Genomic DNA, 16,551 nt, shown 5'->3' with positions numbered 1-16,551 from the left:
GAGGTTGCTTTCCCAGCAGATGGATGATGATGTTGGGTCTGGTTGATCCAACCCTTTGGGGTGCCTGGTCCAAGCTGCTGTTTGATAACTCCAGTACTACCATGACAAATCCCAGAGATGCTGTGCTGCCGACCCCCAGCGTGAGGTCTCCGCAGGAGGAGGTGCTGTTTAGACAGGCTGACACGGGAGCAGCTGAGCCAGTGCAGGCAGTGGGGAGTGCAGCCCCCTCTCTGCCCCCTTGCTGCCCCACAGCATCCTCTCCTCCACAGCAGAGGAGGGATCCTGGGGTCATGCAGGAGGTCTGTGGTGGAGCCTGAATGGCAATGTAGAGGGCTGCAGGAGCACAGTGCTCTGAGAATGAGGCACCAGTGAGTGGTCCCTGAGTGATTTTCAGAGCCTTGGCTATGGATGTTGGCTGTGCCATTCATGCAATGGAGACCCAGACCTGCTGCCTAGTGAGCAGAGCAGATGTTGGTGTGCTGGTACCGGAAACCTCCCCCTGTGCCTCCTTTTCTCTCTCTGTGTGTGCAGCCCCAGCACCATAAGCTTGCCCAAGGTTGGAGACCCTCTCTCAGAGGCTGCTGGTTCCTGATGCTCTCTGGCAGTTTGGCCACACCGAGCACCTCCACCACAGCCTCCTTCCCTCACCTCCTTGCCCTGCATGGGGGCTCTGCCCCACTGCCCACCAGGCTCTGCTCCCTGCCTGACCCCCCAGCCCGTGCCAGCCAGCTGGCCTTGAACCACAGTTCAGGTAAAATTAAAGCAAGTTCATACCATTACTTTCTCCTTCTCTTCCCTGCCTGTCCTGCACTGATCCTGCTTCAGAATAACTCCCTCCTGGCAAGAAATCCCAAGTGTTGCCCCATCCAACTGGTGGTGCGTGCCTGGCACAGGGGTCCCAGCCAGCCTCCCACCCCCACCAGTGCTCAGCATGGGGCTGGGAGGAGATTTTCCAGACCCCCAGGGCCCAGCCCTCTCCATCCCTGCCTCATTGCTTATTTCTGCGCCATTATGCTCGACAGGGAGAATTTGTTTCTGTCCAGAGCAGATCCCCGGACAGTCTCAAACCCCTGAGGATTTATCATCCTGAGCTTTTGTTTGTGGGTCTCCAGGACCCTCTGCCCCACAACCAAGCCCAGATACTTCTCTGTCTCCTCCATGGAGCCTGCTGTCCCCCAGGAGCACTGACCCCTTTCCTCCCTTATGGATGCCGAGGCATGCAGGCTTCCCTACATCCTAGTCACACACAGGCAGGATGCTGCGATCACAGGGGACATGTCCTGCCTACTAGGATGGTGATGGCTGTGGCTTCTCTGGCTTTGTGGCTCACAAGGCTGCTGAGCAAGGTAGCCCAGGGCAGAGCACACTGGGTTCCCAGCACAGAAAACCCTTGGGATACTTAGATCACATTCAGCCTTCCCTGAGACCGCTGGCAGAGGAGCCTAGACTTGTCCCCTTGCAGCTCCTACCCTGCATCCCTGCCTGCAGCCCTGCTCCATGGCAGCCAAGCATCTGGGAGGGCCAGGAATGAGCGAGGTATGAGAGTATGAGCCCCCTTTGCTTGTCCCGTGGTCAGCACTGGTGTCCCCTCATGTTTAATGGAGCTGAAACGGCATCAGCTGCCTGTGCCAAGTGACAACGGGGTGACAGCGGGGCCAGCGCAGGTGCCAGCACCGCTGCCTGCTCTCTCCACCTAAGCAGATGCTCAGCTGCCCTGTGGTCATGATGGGGAGGATTTGGGGTCACTCTCAACAGGTTCACATCTATCAGGACAGAGCTGGCGGCTGGCGCAGCAATTAGGTTTGCATCAGAAAGCTACTCTGGAGGCTGCTGGAGTGTGATGGAGAAGGAAAGGGGTGCAAGGTTGGTCCACCTCATCCGCCTCGTCCCCTCCCTGGCTGCCCACATTCCTCTGCAGCAGCACCAGGAAGGGGGGGGGACCAACCTTTGGCACCTTTATTGACACTCCCTGAGTTCATACTGTGCCTCTACAATCTTTCCCCGAGATTATTAAGAATTAATTGATCACTTTTATATTCCCCCCGATACCCAGTGCTGCTCCGCGACAGGCGGCAGGAGGAGGGAAGGGAGCCGGGAGGAGGGCGGGGTGTGTGTAAAAACCACACTGATAAATGTTAATTACTCTTTTACAGCCCTTGTCAAATTCCAAAGCAAGTCGTAAATTCATTAAACTCTAACGGATTAAGCACATGCAGCTTATTTAGTCGCCATAAACAAGATCATTTGGATGTTGATTTTCCCCTTTTTATTGCTGCAGCAGAAAAGGGGGGAAAAATCAGATGAGGGAAGCAGTTGGTTGTTGCCAGGGAGTCAGAAAAGTTTGGATTTATTTCATATCTTGTTTTCTTGCTCTGTAGCAGCTCTCTGCAGCACATCAGTCTGCGCATTGTGCCTGGGCAGTGTTTTGGAGGGAGCATGGCCTTACCAGGAGCTACAACCGTGCCCTGAGCAGCATGGGTACTGCATGGAATCTGCATGGACAGCCCTGTGGTGGAGGGGCCATGCTGCACAAAAGGTCTCCATGTCCTCTCTGTGCCCCATGGCTGCCTTCTTAGTGCCGAGGCTCTTAAAGACCCAAACAACCTCTGGATAGCAGAGATGGGGTGCTCAAGGACCTTTTGGTGGTGGTTTTGGGCTGGGCTGGCTGCTCTCCAAGGGTAGGTCATCTCTAGGAAGGCTCAACCTGGCCCCTGGGATGCAGGGATCTGCCCTTAGCCACTGTGCAAGGGATGGCACAGGCAGAGTTAGCATAAAAGCATCTCTGCTCATTCTGGGATGTTTCAGCTCATTTAAGTGCTGTCCCCAAGGTGCTGAGTGTGTCTAAGTGAGTGAGGTGTGTCCCCATCTAAGGCCAGCCATGCGAGAAGAGGCCAGGAAGGGACACCATACTGGTGGCATGTGATAGGGCACCTCTGGCTGCTCTGAACACAAGACATTGCCCAGGGTCTGCCAACCCACTCAGTGAGCTTGCCATCTTCTACTTGCATGTGTTAATAATGCTGACTGACCTCCTGAGCTGTGAAAGCAGGGGAAGGAGAATGAGAGGAGGGTCATTGGGATTAATTAATACTCAGGGCTTTAATTATGAGTTTCTTCAACACTGGCTTCTAATGAGGAACAGGCACTAAAACAGCCTCTAGTCCTGCTGCCCCCCAGCTGGCCTGGCTGAGATATCTCCTGCCTCCTCGCAGGGGAGGTTTTACTGGGAGAAGGATGGGAGTTAGCCCCTGGCCACCAGCGTCTCTCACTGGGGCTCTGGGCTGTGTGGCCAAGAAGTCACCACACTGCTGTATAACCCCATTTGTGCTTTGGGCTGAGTGCTGGAGACCTACTGCCACCCCCAGCATACCCAGCTCCCTGCCTTGGTACAGTACCTGAGAGTGGGATGGGGACAGGAGGTGGCCTGGGGGACCAGAGGACCTCGATGGGTGACACAGCCCAGCCTCCGGTGAGGCTGCATCCGGAGCTGCAGGCAGCCGTGTGCTGCAGGCAGCCGTGTGCTGCAGGCAGCAGAGGGAACTCTCAACACCTCACCAGAGATCACTGCCTGGCTGCTGCCAGAAAAATACAGGGCTTTTGCTTTAGAGGCTTCAGCAGCACTTTGTGCCATCTGAAGATGGGCACTGGAGGGGCAACTGCCTTCCTCCAGCCCATGTCTCAAACAGGTACAGCCCAAAGAGGGTCTGAGATGGGTATGTACGTAACCACCATGGTTCTGCTCCCTTCTGCATCTGCCTTGTAGGGGCAGAGGAGCCACAAAAGGTCTCAAATAGGGCAGTGAGAGGGTGCCAGCTTTCAGAGCCCCATTCCCAGCAAGCATTTCCCTCCTCTAGGACAGGTATTGCATGCACAGATAAGTGCCCGCAGAAGCATCCCTGTCCACCAGAACCCTCCGTGCATTCCCACTGCACAGAGGTGCTCTCTGGAGATCTTCCTGTGCTTGAGCGTGGATGGGACATCCAGGGGTTAATGGAAGGAGTGTGTCCCATGCTAAGCAGTAGCTAACAGCCACTAGCTAATAACTTTATGGCTTCAAAGCAGGGCATTTATCATGCTGAAGTTTGTTTATGCACTAGTTGTATGGTGCATTATACCAGCACTGTGTTTGGCTGATAAATCCTCCGTGACAAGCGAGGCTAGCAATGGGGACTCACCGAGTCCAAAAGACCAGTAGCTTTTTCCTGAACCCTGCTTGCCGAGATAAGGATGTTTTTTCCCTCTTTTGTTTTGGAAGGAGGAAAGAGAAAAAATTGACAACCTGTAAACTTAAGGAAGGAGATTTTTGTTCCGTGTAAGTTGCCTGATTCTGTGTTTCCCCAGTGGGTCATGGTGTCAGGCTGGGTATGAAGACCTCTGTGCTGGCAAGTGATGCCAGGGGATGCAGGGGATATGTACGTGTGCTGATGGGCACTGACACCTTGTACAGTGTCTCCAGAAACAGCCTACTTCAGTCCCATTTGCCTTCAGGGAGTGTATTTTTGGGGTAGAAGTGTTAGAGGACACTTTGGTAACCCTCTAGTTCCATCCAGTGTTTCTAAAATGAGCCATAACTGTAGCATTCATCACTATTTTGAGGTTGTGTGCGTGCGATTTCTTGCTGAGCAGCTGCTACGTTCACCTGTACCCCCTCACTCTGGGTTAAACTGCTTTAATCCCACTAATAATAATGACCTTCACATTTCTGGCTTGCTCTATCACAGGAGCCAAACCCACTTTGCAAACATTAACAAGCTCGGCCTCCCAGCTCCTTGCAAACATGATGGGTCAGGATTATTTTTCCTGCTGTGGCAGTGGGGAAACTGAGGCATCAAGTAAGGCTCTAGCTGCTCTGAGCCTAGCCAGGGGGGCACCCTTTGCTTTAACCAGCAGACCAATTGGGACCAGTGTAGGCTTTCCTGGGTCTCACCTATGGAGCAAGACTGCCTGGCTGGTGGGATGCAGCAAGATGGACCCTTCCAAGCCCTGTTCCAACCGGGCCTTGAACACTTCCAGGGATGGGGCAGCTACAACTTCTTCGGGCAACTTGTGCCAGCACCTCACCAACCTCATAGTGAAGAATTTCCTCATAATATCTATTGTAAAGCTGCCCTCTTTGCATTTAAAACCATCTCCCCTTGTCCTGTCACTATATGCCTTTGTAAAAAGTCCCTCTCCAGATTTCATGTAGCCCCTTTTAGGTACTAGAAGACTGTTATAAGGTCACCCCTGAGCCGTCACTTCTCCAGGCTGAACAAGCGCAGCTCTCAGCCTGTCTCCAGAGCAGAGGCGCTCCAGCCCCCTGGTGATCTTCATGGCCTCCTCTGGACTTGCTCAAGCAGGTCCCTCTTGTGTTGGAGGCCCCAGAGCAGGACACAGTACTGCAGGTGGGGTCTTGTGAGAGCGGAGTGGGTGGGAAGAATCCCCTCCGTCGACCTGATGGTCACGTTCCTTTTGATGCAGCCCAGCACACAGTTGGCTTTCCGCAAGTGCACACTGCTGGGTCATGTTGTGCTTCTATGCACATCTTCAGGTACTCCCCAGGGAGGGCATCTTACCTGGGCACATTTACCTGTGCACACCTCTGTGCGCATGTATGGGTGAGCATAGACATGTATTTATTGGGGCACTGTGTGCATCTCCATCTCTGTGCAGCATTAGGATCCATCCACAGCTGCATCCCCAGCTGTGTAGCCATCTCCATCTGCGTACCTGTTGCATCCCGACTGTGTACCTGTGCTGTTGTGCATGGCCCTGGCTGCGGGTCTGCGTCGCTGCGTGCAGTGGCCCTGCAGGCTGTAAATACTGGCAGTGTGGCAGGGAGGTTGAGCGGTTTATGGCTCAAGGTCAGGCCCATGAATCATAAAAAGGTGTCGGAAGGAGCATTAACTCGTAGCCTTCACTTGGTCTCTGTGTGGTTTCAGGCGGGGCCCCGGAGGCAGTGATTAAAGGGTGCACCTTCCCCTTTCAGTTTTACGGTAAAAGGAAAGCAGTAAATTAGAAGCCCACAGGCTGGGGCAGGCCAGGTCCCACCAGCACAACAACCAAGTGAGTACCTGCCGTGTGCCCTGAGACCCTGCCACCACCTCTGCACTCCCAAAGAGCATGGTCCGCATGCAGCCCCTTCCCAAGGCAGCTCCTCCCCAAAGGACAGGGTCCAGATGTGTGTTGGGCAGGTGGCCATGCTCATGATGGGTACATCCCTCCATCCTTGTCCAACTGACTGCTTGGGATGGTCAGGAATGCTCAGCCCTGGTCACCCACAGGGCAGCAACACCTCTTTGCTCTGCACCTTTTTACAACTCCAGCTATAATTAACTCAAGTAATAAATTTTTTTTAATCCAAATAGATATAATTAATGTTTAATGTCCCTGTTTTCTTGAGAATTGCCAGGACTCTTAAGAGCTGAATACTGATCGAGGAGGTGAGGCAGATGTTTCTGCTGCCAAGGTGGGATTGTTGGGGCAGAGCAGAAAGCCCTGATAATGATCAGGGCTCTGCCCTACATCCAAACCTCAGGACAGAGAGTTGGGGCTGGGGAGAGCAGGGGTAACATCCAGCACTGTGGGGCTGACCCTGGCCCAGGGAGGAAAGGCTGTAGCATGCTCAAAGGATCCTGCTTTTTCCTACTGCCCAGCTATAGGCAGTCTCCAGTATTACAGCCTTATGGCGAGCATCCTTATGGGGCATTGAGGTGGGGGGTTAACTCCTGGAGAAGAGCTTTTAGGGATGGAGGTGTGAATGCATCCTTCCCCATCCTCATCCCAACAGCAGGTGGGATATGGGACATATGCAGTAATACCTTCTCCAAGCTGCTGCTGCTGCAGCCAGCCCCATAAAGCACAAGCAAAGAGCCGGGTGGGTTTGTCCATTGCCAGGCTGGTTTCCCCCAGCTCCTGCCCCCTTGGCACGGATGCTCACCCCCTGACCTGCCTGCAGGACCTGCGGGCTGCGGGTCAGGCTGCCACCGCCTGCCTGGTATCTGCAATAGCAAGGGCCCGGGTGCAGGCAGGATGTTGGAGCACATCTGCCCCGGGGACACTGCACATCTGCCCGGGAGCACTGCACATCTGCCCAGGAACACTGGAGGTACCGCAGCCCTTATGGCAGCTGGCATATGGAGGGGAGGCTGAGGCTGGGATGAAAGAAAAGCCCATGCACATGCTGTGCCCCTGTCCCTGGGCTGGATGCAGCATTAAACGTCTCTGAGGAAGGGAAGAAGGGAGCCTAGCAGCTTGCTGGGAGGGAAAATACTTCTCCTTTCCCTTAAAAGAAAAAATGCTTTTTCCGCTGGGGAATGGCATCGCAGAGCCCTGGAATTGACGGGGCTGCCAGAGCTGATGGATGGCGCCAGCGGAGGGAGCAAAGCGGGTCAGTAGAGCAGAAACCAGCAGGCACAAAGAGAGAGCATCCCCGCTAACCAAGGCAGGCGGTGACACCCCGTGCCGGGGCTGGGCCCACAACAGCCCCCTCTCTGTTGGTCTGGAGAGCTGGCACAGCTGGGGTACCTGGGGTGCCATCCTGCGATGCCCCCAGGCTCACCCCAACTGCACCCGTCGACAAGAAGGGCCTTTCTTCATCCCTGCACAAGCCCTGATTGTTCAGACGCTTCCCCTGCCACTGTCTTGTGCTTCTGCTCTTCCCAGTGGCAGTTCTGGGAGGAAAGGGAGGACTTGGAACATCTGCATGGCCAGAGCTGCTGCGGCTTCAAGGTTTCTAAAGGGGCTGAGGCTCCTTAGGCAGCTCCAGAGCAGGACATCTTGGTTCTCTTGGCGTCTGCTGTGCATCTCCCCTTGCCTCAGTTTCCCCACCACTGGCTGCATGCATTTGAGTCAAGGTATCCCAAGAACTGGGGAGCTGCATTGCCAACTGCCCACAGCAGCCTCAGTGCAGGCAGTTGTTCTCCCAGGTCCTCTGCCTTCTCTCCCAGGCATACAGTATCTGTCCTGCTGTACATCCCAGAGCTGAGAAGGAGGAACTGAAAGGTGGAAGCCTGGGCTGGTGTGGGTCTCTGAGGGCTGCTCCAAGCAGGGACCTGGCTGTGTTTTAAGGCTGGTAGGAGGAACTGAGTTTTCGTAAATGGTGGCTGCAGGGAGAGATTGAGAGACTGGGGCTGAATCAACCTTAACCTCACTGGAGCTTGTGTGAAGACTGTTCCCTCATGAGAGGACATGCTTCCCAGCAGGAGAGGGGACAGCAGCTTATAGGGATGCTGGGGGAATGCTGGCTGTTGTGTTGTGACTGAGGCTCACAGACACCCACTGTAGCCTGGAAGCCCCTTCCTCTGCTGGCAGGAAATTTCTCCTTCCTGAGCACTGTTTGTATCAGGCACATCTGGGAGGACAGGATCCATCCCCATCAGCCACATGTGGAAGAGGAGGATCTGTCCCCATCAAGCATGGGTGGGTGGCCAGGATCAGGAATCGATCAGAGGATGGAGGCAGGCCATGCTGAGCTGTAGAAAGGGACAGCTCTTTTGGAGGGCTGGAGTAAAACAAGGGTGCAGTGAGCTGCAGGCTTGGGATCCAGGACTGCAGGCTGCTCCCCTGTCTCTTGTGGGGGCAGCAGGACTTTCCCCTTTCTTCCCCTAGAGCATAAAGGCAAGAACAAGCTCCTGCATCAGCTGAGAGGCCATAGCCCTTTGCCCAGGTCCCCCTGGATAGAGGCTCACAGTGCCCTCCAGGGATGCAGAGCTGCATTGCCCTCCTGCAGCCTGGGGATGTGGAGCAGATCTCCCAGCAGATGAATGGCAGGAAGAAGCCTGGCTCCTGTCCCATGCTCTCCAGCAGGGAGGATGTGCCTGAAGCTGTTAGGCTGGAGGGACCTATCTCTGGAGGGATCTGAACCCCAGACTGACTTCTTTGCTCTCCAACAAGCCCTGCTGCTGAGTCCCTCTGCAGCATCAACCAGCAGCTGCGAGGAGCAGGAGTGTGGGGAAGGGGCTCAGCTTCAAATCGATTCTGAGCACTGTGATAAGAATCTCTTATCGCCCTTGTCATTGTAATGGCTGGGACTGAAATGCTGGGCTGAGCAAGGGCCAGATTTCTGCATGACTGGCGGTGAGGAGGAGACAGGGTGCAGCAGGGAGGCAGTGGTGGCTCTCGGATGAGGTCCTAGTGTTTGGAGCACCTGATTGCTCTCACCACTGACGACAAAACCAGCCCTCCCTTCTTTTCCCAGCCTTGAGGCTGCCCCATCACCTTTCCCAGTTCCTTACACAGAAAAGGTGCTCCTGGTGACATGAGTAAAATGCAGTGAAGGAGTGAGTCCAGCAGATCCAGAGCATGCATGAGGATAAGGGACACACAGAAGAGCAGCCCAGAGGGCTGAACACCACCAAGAGAGACCAGGAGTGAAGAACGGGAAGCTCCTGTTCCCCCCCCTGCAGCTACTTACAGCCTCTTCCCACCTCCCCCTGGGTTAGGCTCAGGAGCAAGGAACAAGACAGGCACTCAGGAGACAGTGGAGCTGACAGGGGTCTGGAATAGGTTTCCAGGCCATTGGGAGTTCTCTGTTCCCATTATTGTGCAAAAGCAGCTTTTCCAGTGGGTAAGGAAAAGGGAGCACTAAGCTTATGTGCTCTGGGTGGTATTAGGCTAAACAGTGGCAGCATGGAGTGCCCTCAGCCCTGCAGCAAGCTCTGCCTTTAAGCCCTCGTGCTTCTCCCCTGTGCTTTATTCACAACTGTTGACTGGGATTCCAAGGTCGTGCAGAGACACAGATGACATCTAAGGCTGCTGCAGTCCCCAGCATCTCTGGACCCCCCAATCTCTGCCTGCCTGCAGCATCTCCTCCTGCTCAGCTTTCCTCTGGTGGACAAGCCCGAGAAGGTTAAACAGGGTCCTGCAGCAAGGCCACTGTTCTTCCTATAAACCGTGCAACTTTAAATCATGTTAGCTTTGCACCCTCTGGTGCACCCCTTTGCTGTGGCTGTGCAGGATGTCCTGCTGCCCGGTGGCCATGGCCATGGCCAGGCAGGGACCAAAAGTCTTGCTGGGGGTCCGTAGCTGCCTCGGTGGTTTTGCTGCTGGGTACACATTGTTGGTGGCAAAACACCCCCCCCCCCCCAGGCTTGAAAGATGCCCTGAGCCCCCTGCACACGGGTACCCTGCTGCTGGGGGCTTATAGCCAAGGTGAGGTGCCCTCAGCACTGCAGAGCTGGGGGCTTGCAAGCAGGGGCTGTATCAGGCTCCACAGTTGTTCTGCTGGAGAGGATGGCTCTGAAGTTACAGACTGTTAGTCTATCACGAACCAGGCCCAGGTTCCATGGCTGCTCCCAGCTTGGTGACTGGGAAGCCAGCGTACAGATGTGCTGGTGTGGTGCTGAGCAGCTCCAGAGAGGCACCTTGGGACTCGCCTGTGTAATTCCAGGAGGAGCAGTGTCAGGTTGAGTGGAATTGGCCCCGCTGCAGGATTTATTCATTTCTCCTTCCCTCTGCCTCCTGCCAGGGGCTGAGCTAAGACCCTGCACGGCGCAGTCATCTCACTAAAGCCAAGGGGGGCTTAGTGCTTAAATGGTTTTCATGCTGCCACAGAGTTTAGTGCTTGTCAACACAGCCGAGGTCTTGCCAAAGAGCCTTGACAAACAGAGCAGGGGGAGAGAGGGCATCAGTGCTGGGAAGGGGGAGCGCATGAACTGAGTCTCCAAACCACCCTGTGTACTTGGGAATGCTGCATACCCAGCTCCGTGTGTCCCCTCCAGCGCAGACTTGGCTCTCCCACGCTGCAGTGAGAGGTGCATGTGGCTCAGCTCTAGGTTTAAACCTCATGGAAACACCTTCATTAAGCCTCACTAATGTGAAAAAGCAGAGCTCACCCACGGTTTTTAAGCCCTTGCTTTTGCAGGCTCTTGCAGAAACAGCTGTGTGCATACGAATATGTTTTGTGCTCTCTATATGTCAGGCTGCTTTTAGCACTGGCGTGAGCCCGAAGCCGGAGGGGCTGAGTGCTGCTGCAGTAACGTTCCAGCTCTGCAGATGGGGATAGCAGAGCTCAGAAACCAAGCCCAGCTCCAGATGCCACTTGGAAAGCTTGCCCTGCCTGGGGAGGATGAGGAAGGCACCCGCACCTCCTCCTACACCGCAGCCTGCCCCGATGGGTGGAGGAGACCTTAAACTCATCTTCTTGCCTTTTGAGGAGCTGGATTTGGCAGGGATGAATTTGCTTCAGGCATGGGATAGCTCAGGTCGAGCTCTGGGACATAGATCTGACGTGGTGCAGAGCTGTGGGGCACAGGGCATGGGTGAGCTGGCAGCACCGAGGTCCCCTGGGAAGCCACCCCACATCTTGGTGACAGCATGGAGAGCAAGGAGGCACATGTGGCGGGGCAGGCAATAGCAGTCCCCGAGATACCAATCCTATGGGATGTGCTGCTGCCGCTGGGTCACTCGAGTCAAGTGTTTGAGCAGGACTGGGAGGAGAGCTGGGTAGTTTTATGGGCAGTAATAGTATTTACAGCCCTGTTGGCTGAGGCACTGATCCAGGGGGAAAGGAGACGACTCCCTGCGCAAACCAGATTCCAGCATTACCGTGCCTCCAGCCTTCCCAAGGGCAGGATTGGCCCCGTCCTTTTTTTGAAGCATCATTAGGTGACCATTGCCCATAGGTCGGTCCCACCTGACACAGCCAGCATTCCTGTGCTGGTGAGGTCCTCACCTCACACTTCTCCATGGGTTAAGCCCTTCACTTCCACAGAAAGTGTCAGGGATTTTCTTTCTTCACCCCACTCCTTGGCTTTGTCCTGGCATCCGCAGTAACTGCTTCCTTGGCAGCTCCCCTGCCTGATGGGCAGCCCTCTGCACACCCCACATTGTTTTCCCATCACCTGCCGTAGGCCCCGCATGTTTTCACTTAGTCGACATAGGGAAAGGCTGTAAAACATATGTCTGCTTCCCAAGGAGAGAGGAAAAAACTACTCCAACAGCTTGGTCCGGTTAATGGCTTGGGCTCTTGACTCCACGTTTGGCTTTGCAGGGACTTTGTTTCATGCTCTGCATTAGCTGGCCCCTTTCTCTGGCTGGACCAAGGTGTGTGTCTGGGGGGAAGGATGCTTAGAGAGGGGAGTATTCCCCTCACAGAGCATGGAGGGACTGTGATGTCCCCCAGGTGCAGGCAGAAAGGAGCACTCCCACCCTCACGGGCTCCTCCCAGCACAGCTCCCCATCCATCCCATACATTTACCTAACACTAATGAGACATATTGATTGGAATGATGGGATTTGTAAAGGTCGCAGGGTTAAAGTACATAAAACCAGCCTTTCTGGAGCTGCAATATCAGGGCCGATGGGTCTGGTGGGAGAGATTAAAGGCCTCGTGCTGCAAGAATGGAGAGAGCTGACAGCAATTACATTTCAGATGTGTGCATAGTTATAACCCCCCTCTACAAGACAAGCGACCATATCCCCACCACTGCAAAGCAGGTCTCCACCCACCCCATCTCCCTTTCAAGAGCAGGATTTCAACAGTGCAAATCAGGGAATGAAAGAATGGAAGAAAGGCAAAAAGGAAGAGAGAAAGACTGGAGACCCCTTTGGAGAGGTGGTGCCCAGCCCCATCCCTGCGGCTGTATCATGCTTATGCCCGTGGTTTGGGATTCCCAGCTGAGCTGTTATGGCATCACTGCGCTAAAATCACACTGGAATGTGAACTCTGAAAACACCACAGTCCCTTTTGTTAGGGCAGGACTCCCACTGCTGGTAATGAGCTGGCAGGTCATTAGAGCTCTATCTGTCCCCTGGAAAGGTTCACGCTTGAGGGCTGGAGGAGTCCAGATCCCTGGAACCACAAGTGCAGCTGGCTGAAGGTTTGTCCCAGGACAGGGTTAACAGGCCTTGATGTAGGAGACAAATGGATCTGGACATCACTTTGTATAGAGGTGTTTCTCAGTCACATCCTGGGATGACTGGGAGCTCAGTGTCTTGTGCGGTGCCCATCAAAGATATCTCCTGGACCTGAAGGTCCAGCACAGCTCTGGTGGCATCATCTCACCATCATCCCTCCTTGCAGGTCCATCTCTGCACCGAGTCTTTGGTTGAAAACAGAGAAGAAAACACAGCCAGGGCAGTTGTACCACCTGAATGTTGTGTGGTTTTAGCATCATGGGCTCCTCTGCTGGTGCTGAGGTGCAAGGAAATAAACGTGTGCCTCAGTGGAGGCACAGGCTATGCTGTGGGATACACTCACGTTAAGGAAGGATTATTGTCAACAATATCACTACGCACAGAAACAGCTAAATTAGCTTCATGACCAGGCTTCATTAGCCCAGGCTTAAAGCTCAGTCCCAGACAGGAGGAGGCCCAGCTCAAGGGCCTTTCAGCCCCAGCTCATCTTGACTCCACATCACCCACTGTACCTCTCACAGCAGGATTAACACCAGAGGTGCCTGGGACTCAGGGAACCTGGCTCCATCTGGCATCACACCAAGCCCAGAACATGAGCAGGGGCTGCACTTCCCCAGGGATGAACCCCAGGATGAAATCCAGCAGAGAAAAGGAGCCGTTTACCGTGCAAGGGAGGAGGCACGTTGCTCTCCTGTAACTGTAGCTGTCTCTGGCATAGAGCCTTTCCCTGGTGACAAGGCAGGGCTTAGCACATGGCATGAAGAACCAGCAATCGCAATAGCCCCTACAGAGCAGTTGTGCACAGCAGCTTTCCCCTGCTGCCCATTCACACATGCTGGAGCTTTAAATCCTCCCCCAGGTCCCTGCTAAGGGGACTGAAGCAGGAGCATCCCCCAGCACTGCAGCTCACCACCAGTCCCAGACAACCACCATGGAGCTCAGGCTTTATTTATCCCTCCTGCACACACTCCTTCCCTCTCTCAGATGGTAATGAGTGGTTTGCACTGGGAACTAAATGAAGTTGATTGCCCACTGGTGTCTGCCATTAGTGGTAATTAGTTAAAACATCAGAGTATAAACAGTAAATTGGCTCTAATAATTAATACTAGCACTCAAGCATATGAGAGACACAGAGACCGGGAGAGAAGCAGCGGTAAGCTTGTAAAATCAGCTGGGGCTGCTTTAATTAAAAAAGAAGGAATGTAAGTAACACAGTATTGGAAAAAGGACAAAAGCCATCAGGATCTTGCTCATTAGGAGTGTGGTTGTGTCTCCCCTGTTGTGCAGCAGGGCCGAGGGCTTGCCTCAAGCCTTGGGTACCCACCACTGCAAGATGCAGAGGCTGCTGCATCCCCAAGGTGCTGGGAGACCACTTGTGTGATGAATTCTAACCTTGTCACCAATCTCCCGGGGCAATAAGGGGGACCGTAACACATGGATCTGGTCCTGCAGATGTGAGGTGAGCGGGGCAGATGGGCGGGATAATCCCGTGGGATTTTTCAGGACAGATCTTCTTGGATCAGAGGGGCTGTCAGAGGGGCTGTCTCATTCTGCTGCTCCCTGCTTAATAAAGGCACCATGCTCTTCTCTATCCTCCAGAAGCAGATAGTACTTGAGATGGCCTTTGGGAAGAAGGAGCCAGCAAGGGATGGGTAGTTCTTGCTGAGGAAGTTTGGCTTTACACTTAGAATAACCGTTTTTTGCCAACCTGCATCCTTCCCCTTCTTCCCCTTGATCACATTCCCCCTCTGCCAGCTGGCATCCACAGGGGGGTTCCCTTAGCCCCCCGCCTTAAAAATGATAATAGTAATACAGTGTAAAGCAGTACTATTGTTGGTGCTGAAGTGATGCTGAGCACCCGGGCTCCCAGGGAGGGGGTACAACATGGTTCTCCCCATTATAGCAAGTGTGCTGGCTGCATTCCTTGCAGTGCTGGCTTGGGCAGAGGTGGTAGAGATGCAGCGTTTGGGGAGGAGGCTGCATGTATATTGCTATTAATCATCCCTGCGTACGTTAACCATGCTAATGTCGTAAGTGACAATAGCCCATCTCAGCTCGTGATTTAGGGTCTGTGAACGGAAGCCGGGCTCCTGGGAGTAAATGCGTGAATCCTCCGCTGGTACTAAACCTTCTAATAAATCTAATGCACACCAAAAAGCCCTGGGCACTAAATCCCAGAATCCGGTAATTGAAACCCTTACAGCTCTCAGGAAAAAAGGTAACTGGTGAGTGGAAGTGAGTGTATGTTTTTACAGAATATATATCCTATCTGCTCCTGATTATCTCCAGCAGAGACAAAGGAAACCTGGAGCCTCCTCGTAAAGCACCTCGTTCCACAGACCTAGAATAATACCTTTGAAAAGAAGAACCAAGCAGGCTCGTGCTGCAGGGTTCTGTGCTCTGCAGACCTGAGTAGGCAGGAGGAAGGAGTCATGGCTCCTTGCTGCATCCCAGTGCTGCCCCAGCCATTGGAAAATGCCACCAGGAATGTGGTGGTCCATCTGTCTGCTGCCTTGGGCTGTAGTGCCTTGGTGCCATGAGGATCAGTGGGTTGGCATGCTTAGGAACAGTCACCAACCTATCCTGGCTTATGCATGCCTTTGCAGCAGGCTGTTAGTACCAGCAGAGGGGTATCCTTGAGCTGTCCCTACCTTACAAGTCATAGGATGTTTCCCTGGGGCTCAGCATCCCTGCTGAGGTGGAATGATGCAGGGCAAGGTGGTTGAAGGTGTTCCTCCACCAACCAGGTTTTCAGTGCAGGGAGCAGCTGGACAAGCAGAACCAGAATGTGTGGGGCTGGTCCTCACTTCTGAGAGCGGGGTGCTTGCAGGCACAAGTAAGTTTGTGTTGTGGCAGTGATGAGTTCAGCATCCTTTCCATGGCTTGCGCGATTCTGGAAGCCAGTGCTGAGGCTGTTTATCGGTTTGTTTGCTTGAAAAAAGGATCACATTGGTGCTTTATTCTGCTTTTAATCTCTGTTACAGACCACTCTGTAATGCCTTGGCAGGGGACTTAATAAATATAGTCATTTGGATAATGAATGGTGATGATACAGGCAAGCTTGGTGGAGGTTGCAGAGGAGAGATGCTGCACAAGGCACCTGGCTGTGTTTGGAGGCAGGAGGACTCTCTCCTCCCTGGGATCGACCTTCTGCAAGGTCCCACAGCCCTGGCTGGTGCCTGGGACTCAGGGGTTACCCAGCCCTTTGCTAGCTGAGCATCCTTCGCCATGGGAAGAGGGCTGAGACAATCAGGGATCCATGCAGAGCCCAGTGTCCTGCGTGGCAGTAACCATGAGCCTGTCACCCACCAGGATAGGTGCGTATCCTGTGTCCCTGCACCGTGGGGACCTGGGAGCCATCCCGTACACGCTACAGCACCGTTTCATACAGCACTTCTGTATGATGGTTTTCTGCAGGATATTTCCCAGAAGCAAAAGATAACTGAGGTTTATATTTCCCCTCGTTTTACCTTTCCATTTACTGCTACCTGTCTATCTCTCTATATTACCATGGATCATCCTCACAGCCTCTCTTGCCATCTCCCACCTTCCAGAACCCTCAATGCTGTTTGCACACAATGCAGCTGGTTTTAGATACCACTCTGCTGTAATGTCCAGCCACCTGCATCCCCCATCTCATCCCATCCCATCCTCGGCCATTGCGACTGTCCACTTGGGGACAACCACGGGATTTCCATTGCCTCTCGCTTTCCT

At 53.9% G+C, this 16,551-nt stretch overlaps 1 protein-coding gene across 7 annotated transcripts in view; it reads left to right on the top strand.

The window, feature by feature from the left end:
* Nucleotides 1-16,551, top strand: part of RNF220 (ring finger protein 220) — a 223,677-nt gene that overhangs the window by 90,910 nt on the left and 116,216 nt on the right. The gene's annotated exons all lie outside the window — the stretch shown is intronic.

This window comes from Lathamus discolor, chromosome 3 (assembly GCF_037157495.1).
Source record: "Lathamus discolor isolate bLatDis1 chromosome 3, bLatDis1.hap1, whole genome shotgun sequence".
In the NCBI taxonomy this organism is placed as follows: domain Eukaryota; kingdom Metazoa; phylum Chordata; class Aves; order Psittaciformes; family Psittacidae; genus Lathamus; species Lathamus discolor.
Note: the sequence above shows the minus strand (reverse complement) of the source record. Positions and strands in the feature narration are given on the sequence as shown.